The sequence below is a fragment of the Mastomys coucha genome, unplaced genomic scaffold, assembly GCF_008632895.1.
Source record: "Mastomys coucha isolate ucsf_1 unplaced genomic scaffold, UCSF_Mcou_1 pScaffold13, whole genome shotgun sequence".
Taxonomy (NCBI): domain Eukaryota; kingdom Metazoa; phylum Chordata; class Mammalia; order Rodentia; family Muridae; genus Mastomys; species Mastomys coucha.
In genome coordinates, this window is record NW_022196895.1 from 1,013,544 (window position 1) to 1,030,142 (window position 16,599).

General features: G+C 43.6%; 1 long non-coding RNA gene across 1 annotated transcript in view; it reads left to right on the plus strand.

Annotated features, from left to right (window-relative positions):
• Nucleotides 1–824, plus strand: part of LOC116087519 — a 3,593-nt gene extending 2,769 nt beyond the window's left edge. Inside the window, exon 2 of the long non-coding RNA XR_004117443.1 lies at nt 535–824. This is a non-coding gene — a long non-coding RNA (uncharacterized LOC116087519). The remainder of the gene's footprint in view (nt 1–534) is intronic.
• The last annotated feature ends 15,775 nt before the right edge of the window (nt 825–16,599 follow it).

Genomic DNA, 16,599 nt, shown 5'->3' on the forward strand with positions numbered 1-16,599 from the left:
TGTGGTGTGGTGTGTGTGTGGTCTATGTGTATGTGTGTGTGTGTGTGTATGTGTGTGTGTGGTATGTGTGTGGTCTGTGTGTGTGGTGTGTGTGTGTGTATATGTGTGTGTGTATATGTGTGTGTGGTGTGGTGTGTGTGTGTGGTGTGTGTGTGTGTGTGTGTGTGTGTGTGTGTGTGGTGTGGTGTGTGTGTGGTCTATGTGTATGTGTGTGTGTGTGTGTATGTGTGTGTGTGTGTGTGTGTGTGTATGTGTGTGTGTGTGGTGTGTGTGTGGTCTGTGTGTGAGTGTGGTGTGTGTGTGTGTGTGTGTGTGTTTGTGCATGTGCCATGGCACTGCCATGGAGTCAGAGGACAGCTCTCTGTTATCAGTTATCTCCTCCTGTGTATCCCAGGGATGGAACTCAGGCTGTTTGTTTTGGAGGCAAGTGCCTTTACTTTCTGAGCCACCTCACAGGACCTGCCATTAGATTTTTGACAAAGTATTTCCCCTAGTGGATAACATTTAATGCTGTGACCTTTCTATTTTCCAAAGGTGATTATAGAATAAGCAACCTCTAATCGTGAAGCAGAAACCCAAGAATCCTATGAGCACAGCGCCTGAAAGCACCATCAGCTGGAGAGCCAGACAAAGAAGCTGCTCGCCCTGAACGGTGGGCTTTCAGACTCCAGCAGCAGCAGAGCGCGGTGCACAGGCAGAGTGCAAAGCTCTGCTCAGAGCACAACGCACAACGGCCAGGTTCTGTGAACCTCCCGGTGCTGAGTCTGCCTTTCTGTGGCAAGTGAAAGCTGAAGTTTCGAATAGGTCATGATCATGATACAGTGCCCGATGGTTTGTGCTTTCTCTTCTCTTACCCACAGACATTTCCTGAGTCAAGAACCTCAGAGTACAAAGCACAAAGAAGTGAATCTTTAGCAGCCAGCCAGACTTGGCTTATCGTGAAGTTCAGTGCTGAGAAGGAAGCTTACCATGCCAGGTTCAAACAGTCAGACTCTGTAGGGTTGTGGGTCCTGTGTCCAGTTGGCCATGGGGCACAGCCACTTGGGGAGGCAGGACGAGGGGAGTTTCACTGCACTTAGCCCACGCCATGCTGGGCAGGTACTGGGCCATAGGGAAGTGCCGAGGCACCACTGGGGGAGGGGTTGGGAAAGCACAGTGAGATGTGGGAAAGCCAGAGGTGGCTCAGGGGTCCTGGGCCAGCAATGAGGCTGGGAGCATGGGGTTCTCAGGCTCTTAGACATGCAGGTGCCCCTGGGAGCAGCAGAAGAGCTGAGAATGGAGTGGGGACCTGTGGCTCAGTCTAGCCCAGGGGCAAGGGGGGACAAGGGGAGCTCTAGCTAGCCTACAGGCTAAGAAGAAAAACAGTTAGCATGTACTCAATGCCTGGCTGACAATGAGAGTCTGTGCTCTGTCCTGGAGAACACAGACCATGCCCTGGCCAGGTATGGCCACTCCTGTAATCCCCACATTCAGGAGGTCCAACAGGAAGATTGTAAGAGAAGACCAGTCTGAGCTACGTAAGGAAACTATACCAAAAACTAAACCAAGCAATCAAAGGAGGTTAAGGATGGAGTCAGTCGGGAAGCACTTAGCTAACATGCCCAATGCTCTGAATTCCATCTTGGTACAGGAAAAAAAATCCTTCAATGATTGATGGAGAAAAGCTTATTTACTGGTCTTGCCTAAGGACCCTCACTTACAAACAACACAGCTGAATTCAGAATAACTGTCTTGTGCCACTCCCCAAGACCAAGCATTCTGTAAGTAAAAAAAACGTTTTTAAGCCTCCCTGGGGAGCTTTCTATAATACACCAGGGTCCCAAAGGCCAGTAGACAAGGCTGATCGAGAGTTACCTAGCATACCTTCCCCAAGCCCCATGATAAAACAGAGTGTAGGTACATGCAAACACTGTTACACATTCCTGGGATTCACAGTGAGAAACATGATGTGAGATATACAACACCAGCTTAAGAAATGGCCTGCCTCCTTCAACACGGCTCTCTACTCTGGACTCTCTAAATATCTCCTCTGCCTCATCTGAGTCTCAACTGTGTCTGTGAGCCACAAAGAGAGGCACCAGCCCTCCTCAAAACAGTGAATGCAGTTAACCGATCTAGGCAGAGCAGCACCTGAGTAGCTGCACAGGGATGCACAAACAGAAGGGGCCAGAACTTGGGATTTACTTCTTAAGAGACTTTTTAATGTTTCTTCGCTTTTGTGTTTTGTTAGAGAAGTCTGTGATATTGCAGAACACACACCAGGATCAGAAGGTCAACTTGCCCATGGTCTGGCCTGGGCCAACTTGCTTCTTGGTTCTTGGCCACCTGATTCTCCACCCCCAGGAGAACCCTGGCATGGGCCTTTCTGATAAAGGAAACTGTCCTTTGTTAGACCGTGAAAGGCAGTCTGTGTTCTTGGTTGAGCGAGACTTACTCCAGAGGCCCAGTAGAGAATTCTACAAGGCACATAACAGTAAAGACATGCCCCCAGACATAGATGCCCGACAACATGAGCCCTCACTCCATTATCCTGTCGCTAGACAATGCCCCCAGATCCCAGCATTCTGGCTGCATTCTACCCCACAGTCACCTGACCACAGCTAGGTATGCCCCGCCCCACAGTTACCTGGGAACAGAAAGGTACCACAGCCCATTATAAAAGGAGCTGCTTGACCTCCCCTCTCTCTCAACCTCCTACTCTTGTCTTTACTCTCACCTCTTGCTCCTTCTCTTCACATGGCCATGGCTGGCCTCTACTTTCCTACCTTTCTCTCTCTCTCTCTCTCTCTCTCTCTCTCTCTTTCTCTTATAATAAAATGCCTTAAGACCATGGACGGCCTCCTTTCATCTAGACTCACAGTGCTGGGGCAATGGATTCCAGCTCCAGGCTTGAGAAGGCAACTGAGACCACACCAAGCACTCTTGCCCCATGCCTACTCGAGAACCGTCACCAGGAGCTCTTCACCTCCCCACCCTTTTCTCCTTCCTGCTCGGGGCCACTGCCACCCCAGAGCCCCCACCTGTTCTCAGCTCTTCCATGGTGTCCAGCGATGCCAGGAGCTACAACTTGTCATCCTTGGCCTCCATGAGGCCCAGGGACCACCAGGGTTGTCCCTTTCCCACCCACCTCCAAACCCCCACAGACTGGGATAGTGGTTCAGGACAGCCAGACTTGACAGACAGACAGACAGACAGACACCCACCCTGGCAGTGTAGAGAGCTCAGGCAGCCTCCCTCCTCTGGCCAGAGACTGGAGCTCTGACTAGACACAGGTTTCGCTCCCCCACCTCCTTTATTTCTCCGCCACCCAGTGGCAGCACCTGACAGGTTTTTTTTTTTTTATTGTTTTAAATTTAACTTTGCTATTTATTAAAGAACTCAACTTGCTATTTATTAAAAACTTAATGTTTTTATGAAACATTCTCCTTGGGGACATTTAAAAGCCCAGTCGCATAGATACCAGTGCAGGACTGGAGGGGACGAGGGCAGTGCTGGACACAGGTTTTGTTCTGGCCTGGCAGATAGTTGTCACTCAACACATATGAGCAACTTTTCAGAAGTCTGTTAATCTCTACACGGCAGGGTCTGGATCTTTTCCTGCACCCTGCTTAGACTCCAGCTCAAGGCTGAGCAATGCAAGCAGCTGGGACAGTCCTTGCCTGTTGGTCAATAGGTTATCTGATTGGACAGGCAAAAGTCAACAATCTTTTTATTCACTGATGTCTCACTTGCTACATGTTTACAGCTATGAGCTGAAGCTGTCCCAGGTATCACAACTCACTAGTGAGCACTCAGGAACCACAGCCACAGGGGTCAAACCTAGGCAAAGAATAGGAAACACAGGCTCTGCCTTCAGCCTCCCGCTTCACCTTGAGCCTGCGACTCAGGGGCCAGGCAGACGAAGCCCCAACCAGGCCCCAGAAATAAGCTGCCCTGAGCTGGAAAGCAGGAAGTTACTGTGGCGAGCAGCAGCCTTCTAAGCCGTGCCAGATCTCATATGCCTTTCCTGGAACCTGGACGCAGCTCTCGGAAAGGGCTGACCACAGAGTGACAGCAGTAACTGATGACATTCTCTGGCCAGCTTTCCTGAAACACCACGCCCAGGACATGCCAGTAACACACAAAGCTCCGGCAGAATGTCTGTTCACCTAGCGGGCGACGGCCGCTAAACACATCTTTATATCAGGATACATTCAGCAACAAAGGAACATCGGGAATAAAGCTTTCATCAGTACATCACCAACATTATCCTGCTTGCACTCCCTAACCATGGAAGCAACAAGGCTGCTTATCATGGAAGAGGTATTCGAGATGAGCTAGGCTCAGCAAGGCAGCTACACCATGATCTCATGCCTCTGAAACCTAAAAGATGCTCTTCTCAGCATCTGAGAGCACAATGGTAGTTACCAGAGGGTGGGGAGAAGCTGGGTGAGGAGGACATGGAGAGGAGTCCATGAATGGATTCTGTGGGACAGATAGATTCGTGTGAGAAGTTGTGGAGAGCCAGATGTGTGACTGTAGACATCGGGAATGCGCTGTGTGTTTCGGTAAAGCCTGAAGAAAACATTCTGAAAGCAGACACACACACACACACAGATACACACACACACACACACACACACACACACACACACACACAGATACACACACACACACTGGAAAAGCCTTGAGAAGACTGATGGGTTCAACCTGACTTAGTCATTGCATATATATTCAACATGTGTCAGAGCACCACACTGCTGCTGATGAAGTAGCTCTGTGGATGGGGTGCCTGCTGCCCTGAGTTGGTTCCTGTGGATTCACAAGGTGGAAGTACTGAGCTGACCTCTATAAATACAACATGTGGTGTGTCTGTATGCACACACTCACACAATTGAACTAAATTAACAGGATATTAAATTTTATTTTAAATCACACTGCTCTGCATGTACTGTGATTATGTTTAATTTTTATGCAGAAATTATAAAATGTTTCTGTGAGCATTAGTGGCCACTGACCAGTCTTCAGGTTAGCCAGTGAACCACAAGAAAAGATTTTTCTTTTTTAAAAATGTATATATTTATTTTATGTATCGGAGGACACTGTCTCTGTACTCAGACACACCAGAAGAGGGCATCGGATCCCATTAAAGATGGTTTGTGAGCCACCATGTGGTTACTGGAAATTGAACTCAGGACCTCTGGAAGAGCAGTCAGTGCTCTTAACCACTGAGCCATCCCTCCAGCCCAAAAAAACAGTTTTCATTCAAAGATTGATTGCTTTGATTGTGTTCTCATTGCCAGGCAAATATGAATACACAAATGCAATCTAAAATCATGTGTGCTCAAACTAGTGGGGCCTTCAACAGACTCCAAAATAGAGTTCCCCAAAGCTTAAACTCAGAGTCAAACCTTAGCCAACACCCCAGGAAACACATTGCCATGAGGAAAAATAAACTGAAAGGAAAAACATAAGAATCTTATATAAAAGTTCTTCACTGCAAGTACAGTGGCTCAGCAGGTAAAGGCACCTGCCAAACTTGACAACCTTCACAGGTCCCTGAAACCCACAAGGTGTAAGGAAAGAACCAACTGCCATAAGCTGTTCTCTGACTTCTGCATGTGCACTGTGCATGCTCATACCTATACACATAAATATATGTAAAAAATGTTAAACTGGCTCGGCCACAGGGCTCCATACTCAAATAGCACCAGGAGAGAGCAAGCCTCCCAGGAGTGTGGACAAGCCTGTGAGTGCAGGTAGGACCACCACTGCTGCTCAGAGGGACCCACCCCGAACCCTCAGGACACAGGAACAGAAGAGCGGCCTGGTACAGGAGCCTTCTGGTTTCCATCTGCACCCAGAGCTGATTCTGTGCCACAGTGCTACATACACAAATAGCACCAGGAGGGAGCTGTTCTCCCAGGAGAGCCAATACACAGGCAAGCACAAGTAAGACTACCATTTCTGTTCAAATTCCTGGCCCAATAGGGACCCTCCCAGAGCCATCAGGAAACAGGAACGAAGGAAGGGCTGAGGACAGGATCCTTCTGATCTCTGTCTGCACCCTGTGCCACAGCTCTCCATACCCAAATTCCTCCCCAAGAGAACTGGTCTCCCAGGAGTACTGACACAGAGGCTTGCAGGAGGGGTAAGCCACTAGCCAAGACCAGCTAACACCAGAGATAACCAGATGGCGAAAGGCAAGGGCAAGAACATAAGCAATAGAAACTAAGGCTACATGGCATTATCAGAACCCAGTATTCCCACTATAGTGAGCCCTGGATACCCTAACACACCAGAAAAGCAAGACTCTGATTTAAATCACATCTCATGGTGATGATAGAGGACTTTAAGAAGGACATAAATAACTCCCTTAAAGCAATACAGGAGAACACAGGTAAACAGGTAGAAGACCTTAAAGAGGAAACACAAAAATTCCTTAAAGAATTACAGGAAAACACAACCAAACAGGGGAAGGAATTGAACAAACCTCTCCACGACCTAAAAATGGAACTAGAAACAATAAAGAAATCACAAAGGGAGGCATCACTAGAGATAGAAAACCTAGGAAAGAGGTCAGGAGTCATAGATGCAAACATCACCAACAGAATACAAGAGATAGAAGAGAGAATCTCAGGTGTAGAAGACACCATAGAAAACATTGACACAATGGTCAAAGAAAATATGAAATACAAAAAGATCCTAAACCAAAACATCCAGGAAATCCAGGACACAATGATGAGACCAAGCATCAGGATAGTAGGTATAGAAGAGAGTGAAGATTCCCAACTAAATCGGCCAGTAAATATATTCAACAAAATTATAAAACTTCCTTAACCTAAAGAAAGAGATGCACACAAACATACAAGAAGCCTATAGAACTCCAAATAGATTGGACCAGAAAAGAAATTCCTCCCATCACATAATAATCAAAACACCAAATGCACAAAAGAAAGAATATTAAAGGCAATAAGGGAAAATGGTCAAGTAATATATAAAGGCAGACCTATCAGAATTACACCAAACTTCTCACCAGAGACTATGAAAGCTAGAAGATCCTGGGCAGATGTCATACAGACCCTAAGAGAACACAAATGCCAGCCCAGGCTACTATACCCAACAAAACTCTCAATTACCATAGACAGAGAAATCAAGATATTCCATGATACAACCAAATGTACACAATATCTTTCCACAAATCTAGCCCTACAAAGGATAATAGGTAGAAAACATCAACATAAGGAGGGAAAGTACACCCTAGAAAAAGCAAGAAAGTAATCGTCTTTCAACAAACCCAAAAGAAGATAGCCACACAAATATAAAAATAGCATTACATTAACAGGAAGCAACAATCACTATTCCTTAATATCTCTTAACATCAATGGACTCAATTCCCCAATAAAAAGATATAGATAACAGACTGGATATGTAAATACAACCCCACATTTTGCTGCATACAGGAAACACATCAGTGTCAAAGACAAATACTATCTCAGAGTAAAGGGCACTTACATTCACAAAAGAAACTTTACTAAAGCTCAAAGCATATATTGTACTTCACACAATAATTGAGGGAGACTTCAACACTCTACTCGCATCAATGGACAAATCATGGAAACACAAACTAAACAGAAACACAGTGAAACTAACAGAAGTTATAGACCAAATGAATTTAACAGATGTCTCTAGAATATTTCATCCTAAATCAAAAGAATATACCTTCTTCTCAGCACCTCATGCTACCTTCTTCAAAATTGAGCATATAGTCAGTCACAAATCAGACCTCAACAGATATAAGAAAATTGAAATAATCCCATGCCTCCTAACAGATCACTATGGATTAAGGCTAGTCTTCAATAGCAACACAAACAACAGAAAGCCCACATACACATGGAAGCTGAACTATGCTCTACTCAATAATAACTTGGTCAAGGAATAATAAAGAAAGAAATTAAAGGATTTTTAGAATTTAATGAAAATGAAGCCACAATATACTCAATCTTATGGGACACAATGAAAGCAGTGCTAAGAGGAAAATTCATATCTCTGAGTGCTTCCAAAAAAGAAACTGGAGAGAGCATACACTAGCAGCTTAACAGTACACCTGAAAGCTCTAAAACAAAAAGAAGCAAATACACCCAAGAGGAATACACAGCAGAAAATAATCAAACTCAGGGCTGAAATCAAACAAGTAGAAACAAAAAGAACTATACAAAGAATCAACAACAAAAAGAGCTGATTCTTTGAGGAAATCAACAAGATAGATAAACCCTTAGCCAGACTAATTAGAGGGCACAGAGACAGTATCCTAACTAACAAAATCAGAAACGAAAAGGGAAACATAACAACAGACACTGAGGAAAACCAAAAAATCATCATATCATACCACAAAAGCCTATACTCAATATAGTACTTGAAGTTCCAGACAGAGCAATTATACAACAAAGGAGATCAAAGGGATACAAATTGGAAAGGAAGAGTCAAATTATCATTATTTGCAGGTGATATGATAGAATACTTAAGTGACCACAAAAATTCCACAAGAAAAATCCTAAACCTGAAAAACAACTTTAGCAAAGTGGCCGGATATAAAATTAACGCAAACAAATCAGTAGCCTTCTTCTATTCAAAGGATAAACAATCTGAGAAAGAAATTATGGAAATGACACCCATCACAATAGCCACAGACAATATAAAGTATCTTGGGGTGACTCTAACAAACAAGTGAAAAATCTGTATGACAAGAACTTCAAGTCTCTGAAGAAAGAAATCAAAGGAGACCTCAGAAGATAGAAAGATCTCCTATGCTCATGGATTGGCATGATTAATATAGTAAAAATGGCCACCTTGCCAAAAGCAATATACAGATTCAATGCAATCCCCATCAAAATTCCAACTCAATAGAAAGAGCAATTCTCAAATTAATTTGTAATAACAAAAAGCCTAGGATAGCAAAAACTATACTCAACAATAAAAGAACTTCTGGTGGAATCACCATCCCAGCTGTACTACAGAGTAATTGTGATAAAAAGTGCATGGTATTGGTACAATGACAGGCAGGTGGATCAGTGGAATAGAATTGAAGACCCAGAAATGAACCCACACACCTATAGTCACTTGATCTTTGACAAAGGGGCTAAAAACATCTAGTTGGAAAAAAGACAGAATTTTCAACAACTGGCAGTCAACATGTAGAAGAATACAAATTGATCCATTCTTATCTCCCAGTACAGAGCTCAAGTCCAAGTGGATCAAGGACCTCCACATAAAACCAGACACACTGAATCTAATAGAAGAGAAAGATCTAGAGCACATGGGCAAGGGGAAAGTTCCTGAACAGAACACCAATGGCTCATGGTCTAAGATCAAGAATTGACAAATGGGACCTCAAAAAATTGCATAGCTTCTGTAAGGCAAAGGACACTGTCAATAGGACAAAACAGCAACCAACAGACTGGGAAATGATCTTTACCAATCCTACATCTGATAGAGGGCTAATATCCAATAAAAACAAAGAACTCAAGAAGATAGACTCCAGAGAACTAAATGACCCTACTAAAAAAATGAGGAATAGAGCTAAACAGAGAATTCTTAACCGAGGAATACTGAATGGCCGAGAAACACCTAAAGAAATGTTCAACATCCTTAGTCATCAGGGAAATGCAAATCAAAACCACCCTGAGATTCTACCTTACACCAATCAGAATGGCTCTCAAGTAACAGCAGATGCTGGCAAGGATGTGGAGAAAGAGGAACACCCTTCCATTGCTAGTGGGATTGCAAGATGGTACAGCCACTCTGATTATCAGTTTGGTGGTTTCTCAGAAAATTGGACATAGTACTACCTGAGGACCCAGCTATACCACTCTTGGGCATATACCCAGAAGATGCCCCAACATGTAATAAGGAAACATGTTCCACCATGTTCATAACAGCCATATTTATAATAGCCAGACGCTGGAAAGAACCCAGATGTCCCTCAACAGAGGAATGGATAAGAAAATGTGGTACATTTGCACAATTGTAGTGGCTATTCCTGGTTGTCAACTTGACTATATCTGGAATGAACTACAATCCAGAATTGGAGGACTTACCTGTGGGCCTAATCTGGAGGCTGAGAGATACAAGTTTCTAACCTGAATCTTGGAATGGAGATCTTTTTTTTTTTTTTTTTTTTTTAACGCAGCTTCTGGCATGGAGATCTTGAGGCATAGTGGCTATAAATCCTAGAAGATTAAGACAGGATGATCTCCGAGTTCAAAATCATCTGGGATTAAAGGTGTGGTGGCACACACCTTTAATCTGGGCCACACCTTTTGCTGGAGACCTATATAAGGACATTGGAAGAAGGAAGGCCTCTCTCTCTGCTTTGCCTGCTTGCCTTGTGGGACTGAGCAACTGCTAGATCCTTGGACTTCCATTAACAGCTGCTGCCGACCATTGTTGGGAGTTGAACTACAGACTGTAAGACATCAACAAATTCCTTTACTACATAGAGACTACCATAAGCTCTGTGACTCTAGAGAACCCCGACTAATACAACAATAAAATACTACTCAGCTATTAAAAACAACAACTTGATGAAGTTCTTAGGCAAATAGATGGAACTTGAAAATATCATCCTGAGTGAGGTAACAAAAGAACACACATGATATATAAACACTGATAAGTGGATATTAGCCCAGAAACTTGGAATACCAAGTTGGAATACCAATAGTTGATTTTTCAATGGTAGAAGTAGAACTGGAAAATGGTAAATTAATCTCTGTAACCTTGAGACTATAAAATGGTGATTGTTAGTCTGGACTTGCCTGTCCAGAGAAGCCAATTGTATAAAATAGAGGCATTTTCAGGGGGAAGCTGAGGTGATTAGTGCAAACTGAACCTCCAAAACACTCAACTTTCAAAAAAGGAAATGAGCACCAGAAGTTGTGCGCCGGAGTGTGGTGAAGGCCTGTAGGGACAGAGCCTAGGGACTGAGATAACAGCCCCCCTGGGAAGTTAGAGCTACTAACTGAAGGTAGACAGCAGCCTGTGGAGCACAAGGGGACACTGGAGTGAAACCAAGGCACAATTCTTTTAATCTGACAAGAGAATGAAATTATCAACCAGATTTTGTAAAGTATGCTTGTGAGAGCCAGGGCACCCAATAAAAGATTGGAAACATGTTCACACAATACAATGAAGTTCAGTGATGAACTAAGAGATACATAAACTTTTGATAAAATTGGATTTTTTTTTTAAGGCAAAACAAGTGGTTGCTGAAATCAAGCTCATATGCTTGGACAGAAATGTGAGAAGTCAGGGTATTGAGTTATTGCAGTTATTTTAAAGTTTGAACTGTGTTTATGCTTAAAGTCATCTGGAGGCTAGCAAGATGGGCAGAGGAGGTTGACAAGCTAAGTTCGATCCCAGGACCCACTTGATAGAAGGAAAGAACCAACTTTTTCATGCCCCCCTAGCCCCAAATATATTTGCTGTGTGCGTGTGTGTATCACACTCATACACAGTGAACAAATATACTTTAAGTTGTTTTTTGTTTGCTATTTTTGAGAAACATACTGCATAAAATCTCAGTGATTTTTCACAAACACCACCTATACTCACTCCTACAGGATGAGGCAAAAGTAACTGTGTTTGCATGGCTGACATTTGCTGTCTGATGTGTGAGCTATGTTCCTCATGAATATGGTTGTATTGTACACACATTACTTCAATGCACATTCCTCGCTTTATGTTTTTTTCCACAGACTTATTTCTTACCCTTTATTTTAAGATATTTTGTTATTTACATAATTTTGTGTGTGCGTTGCCTGCATGTATACTGAGTATGTGCAGTGCCAAGTAAGTCAGAAGAAGGCTCCCCAGGAAATGAAGTTATAGATAATTTGTGATCCACATTGGGGTGCTGGGAACCCAGCCCAGGTCCTCTGCAAGAGCAGCACACGCTCTTAAAGAGTGAGCCATCTCCCTGTCTCTCCATTTATGTCACATTGATTTTACTAGGAAATAATATTAGACAACAAACTAATTTGAGCAAATTTCTTACCCCGTTCAAATGGGTCCTAAAACAGTGGAGACAGCGCTCCTTGTCATCAATACATTTGCCCCAGGAATTGCTCATGGATGTATAATTCATGGTGGCTCAAGACATTCTGCAAGGGCTGGTTCCACGGTTCAATGATTTAAAGCATTTGTTCTTGCAGAGGACCCAACCTCAATTCCCGGCACCCATATGGAGGCTTACAACCATCCATAACCCACCGTCCTCTTCTGATCTCCTCTGGTACCACACATGCACGTGGCACAAATGCACACACACAAACAGACAGAACACTCAAGCAGGCAAAATACGTAAAATTTAAAAAGAAGTTTTCCAAAGATGAGAGCCTGGAGATTATCAGGATGGTGACAGTGACTGCCTGAGAGCAATCACCTTCCACACTTACAAAGGAAGTGTCCAAAGAGCTCAGCATACATCAGTCATTCTGCAGGAATTCTGGCATGAATTAATATAGCAAGGTGAGAATAATAAGTGGGCTCTTCATGGACCAGACAAAATGTTCAAAGAGTCATCCTTCTGAACTGTTGCCCTCTCTCAATCTGACAGCAAAGTGTCTGGGCAACCAGAGATGCCAAGCCTGGTGGGTGGATGAAGAAGAAACTCCAAAGCACCCCCCAAATCAATCTTGCATCAGAAATGGTCACAGTAACCGCCTGGTGGTCATCTGAGACCCTGATCAGCCACAGCTTTGCAAAAACATTGCATCCCATCTGGCAGGTGTGCTCAGCAAACCAATGAAATACACAGGAAAAATGTGCAAGTGCATGCTCACACACACACACCACTATCACCTGTGGGGAGCGGTGAAGCTGGAGAGGCATTCGCCACAGCAAGATAGCGCCTACTTCCGCTGTTAACTCCTAGTAAACAACTGTTTGCGCATGTGCGTAGAGAACTGTTTGCACATGTGCGTAGAGTGAAAAAGATGCCATGTCACGGCCCATCCCCGGGCGTTATGTAGGGTGATGAGCGAACAGCCAATCATGGGCAGACACGCCATGCTGTGGGCAGACACGCCGCACTGTGGTGTATATAAGCAGTGCGGATTTTGGGCTCGACCCTTTTTTCCCTATGGATGAGGACAAATAAACGTTGCTGCAGAAGGAACCGAGTGTCCGCGTGTCTTCTTGCTGGTGAGAGGACTGCGCGGGCTACAATCACCACCATCACCACCACACACACACACACACACTACCACACCATACCACACTACAGCATCACTGGGCAACAGAAAGGACTAAGTTATTCTCCAGGACAACTTGTAGCCCAATGTCCAGGACCAACTCTCCTAAAGTTGGCTGGACTATTCACCTGACCTTTAACCAACTAACCACTTTTAAAAGCAGCTTGACAACAACATTTGACTGGAAGAATTTATAACCAGAAAGATGCAGAAAAAGTTATTTCTCAGCAAAAACATGTTGACTGAAATGATTCCTGTTTTAATTAATAATATGTTTGATCCCAGTGACAATTATTTTAAATTCATGATCCAAAACCATAATTCCTTTTGGATGAGCCAAACACATTTGCCTATCAACTGGTACTGAGCTTTCCCAGGTGAAACTCGGAAAAGAACCATGGGGCCCACGGCAACCTCTAGAGCATTAACAGATCAGCAGTGTACCTGTGGCCAGGGTACACCTGCCTAGCATGCACAAGGTCCTATGTCCTACCCATTAAAATAACCACTGCAATGCAACATGTCACTGTTCTAAGGTGATTATAATTCACTTACTCAACACAGTGGTCTTCCTTTTGTCTTATGTGGCAAAATAAATAACCAAATTTTCTGTATTGTGGGTGTACCTCAGCGGTAGGGTATGTCTGTAGCTGGAGTGTGGAAGGATGATATGGGGGAGAAGAGGCAGAGGAAGAAGAGGAGGAGCTGCCACCTGAATGATTGTTGTTATGTCACTCATTCACATTTTGCAGACATGTTCACCACCCATCTCCTGAACTCATCTGACTTCACCATGCTGAAGTCACTCTCTGGCCTTTAATACTTCAACATCTATTTCTCCTTCTCTACAGATTTTACCACTCTTACAGCTCTAGGTAACAGAGTAAGCAGTGTTTATCTTCTTGAGCCAAGCATGTTTCTCTTGTGCTATGTTGTCAAGGTTTGTCCATGTAATAGCATGTGCCACGGCTGAAAAACAGTCTCAAATGTTAGCCTTCAAAGCAAGGTATATATATACCTTCTCTAGGTTGGCTCTAATGAAGCAGCATAGCCTCCTCTAGGTTGGCTCTAATGAAGCTCTCGTGAAGGTCCTACACCTGGTTCCACCCTGCACTTGTTTAGGCTTTGTTAAGTTTGCAGTAGGCCACTGAGATTTCTCACTATTCTAATTTTGGTAGTAGAGGGACTGACTATCAAATAGGGCCATGGAGATGATGGGGTGGGTATTTCTACATCCTGCAGTCTTTGAGGATGACACAGAACGCTATTTTTACCTCCTGATTCCAAGGGTTTTGGTTAGTTTGGATTTTCCTACTATGACTGCTCATACTTGAAAATTCAAGAAACAATGTGAAGATCCTGTCTACTACAAGGTGTGCCCATCTCCAACACACATTTAGGAGTGAAGGAAATGTCTGTAGGTGAATATGTGCTCTTAAAGGACCCATGGACCCACAAGGAGAGAGAAGGTGGTAAAGAGAGGAGGTGGCTGCTCTGGGGTAGGTGAATCGTGAAAACATAGCCACGAGAGCTGGCCAATTGGAACATGGCAGGTTATAACCTGGAGTTATTGATGGGGAAATAGATTCTAACAGCACAGAGTAGATATTTGCCTAGTGCTGATTAAGGCTTACTGTAAATATAAAGGTTGTGTGTCTTTTATCTGGGAACTGAATGATCAAAGGTGGGGTAGACACCCCAATTAATAACAACAGTCCAGTCTTGGCTGAGAACCAACAGTCCATTCTTGGCTGAGAGCCATCGTGCAGCCTTCAAGCCTCCAGCCTTGAGCCTGTTTGTGGAGAAGTAGGGTGCTGAGGACAGATGCCAGTCAGCTTCTGACGGCTGAGCTATCTGCCCCTCCGTTACCATTCTCTCTCATTTGCCTTTTCAGTGTTAAATACACCATTGTGTAGACTGTTTGTTTGATCAAAATCAGCAGAAGTCAGGGGCAAGGGAAAGAATTAATACCATCCATGCAAGCCATGGGACACAGAGGAGGCCGGGGTAGAGAGGAGACAGGAGAGATCACGGTAAAAATACCCCAAACTGAAAGTGCCTAAACAACGGACGGTAACTACCAATATAAACACAAAGTTGCACTTAGCAGGCAAATACTCAAAATGTCCTTTTTTAAAACTGAGAAGGCGATGCCCACACAGATCCATCCTGTGTTATTCATTGTCAGGCATACTGTCCAGAGCTGTAGACAAGCGAATGAAGGTAAAGACTCCCGAGAAAGGACATGCCTGAGTCACTACTCACCCATAGCCTTTCTCATGTGCAGAGAATCTAAGATACCCTGAGGAGCAGTGGGATTAGCACATCACTGAGCTAATTTTACACAAGCTGAACATTTAAATATGAAGCATGTGATCCGGGCGGTGGTGGCTCATGCCTTTAATCCCAGCATTTGGGAAGCAGAGGCAGAGGCAGGTGGATTTCTAAGTTCAAGGCCAACCTGGTCTACAGAGTGAGTTCTAGGATGGCCAGGGCTACACAGAGAAAGCCTGTCTCAAAAAAAAAAAAAAACCAACAAAAAACAATAGTAATAACAACAACAACAACAACAACAAAAGAATTAGGAAATGCAACTAAAATAATAAAAATGACACAAGAAAATGCTTTAAGTTGACGGGGCACTTGCTGTCCAGATGGAGATAAGTCTTCCAAGCTCAACTGTGTAACTGTCACTCTTTTTTTTTTTTTTTTAAATATTTACTTTATGTATGTGAGTACACTGTATCTGTCTTCAGACAGCACCAGAAGAGGGCATCAGGTCTCATTACAGGTAGGTTGTGGAGCCACCATGTGGTTTCTGGGAATTGAACTCAGGACCTCTGGAAGAGCAGTCAAGTGCTCTTAGCCGCTGGGCCATCTCTCCAGCCCCAAGCTCATCTGTGTAGCAAATATCTTTGAAGTGAAATCGCAAGGACCGTCAAGAAACATGAAGTTTAGTCTACAGTGTATTGAAATAAGGTCCAAAATACCTAAGACTTAACAAGATTAATATAAAAATGGAATTTTTATCAGAATTATTTTTTTTGTGCACCCATACTTATAATCTGAATGTGGCATTAGCATGGTGGTTCTCAGCCTCTGGGTCACAACCCCTCTGCGAGTTGAGTGATTCTTTCACAGCAGATGCATATCAGATACTTACATTATGATTCTTTAAAATAGACAAAATTATAGTTATGAAGTAACGACAAAAAAATAATTTTATAGTTTGGAGTCACATTAGCACAAGAAACTATATGTATTAAACCGTCGCAGCATTAAGAAGATTGAGATCTCTGAGAGTACTAGTTAGTTCATGTTGTTGTTCATCCTAAGGGGCTGCAAACCCCTCAGCTCCATTGGTCCTTTC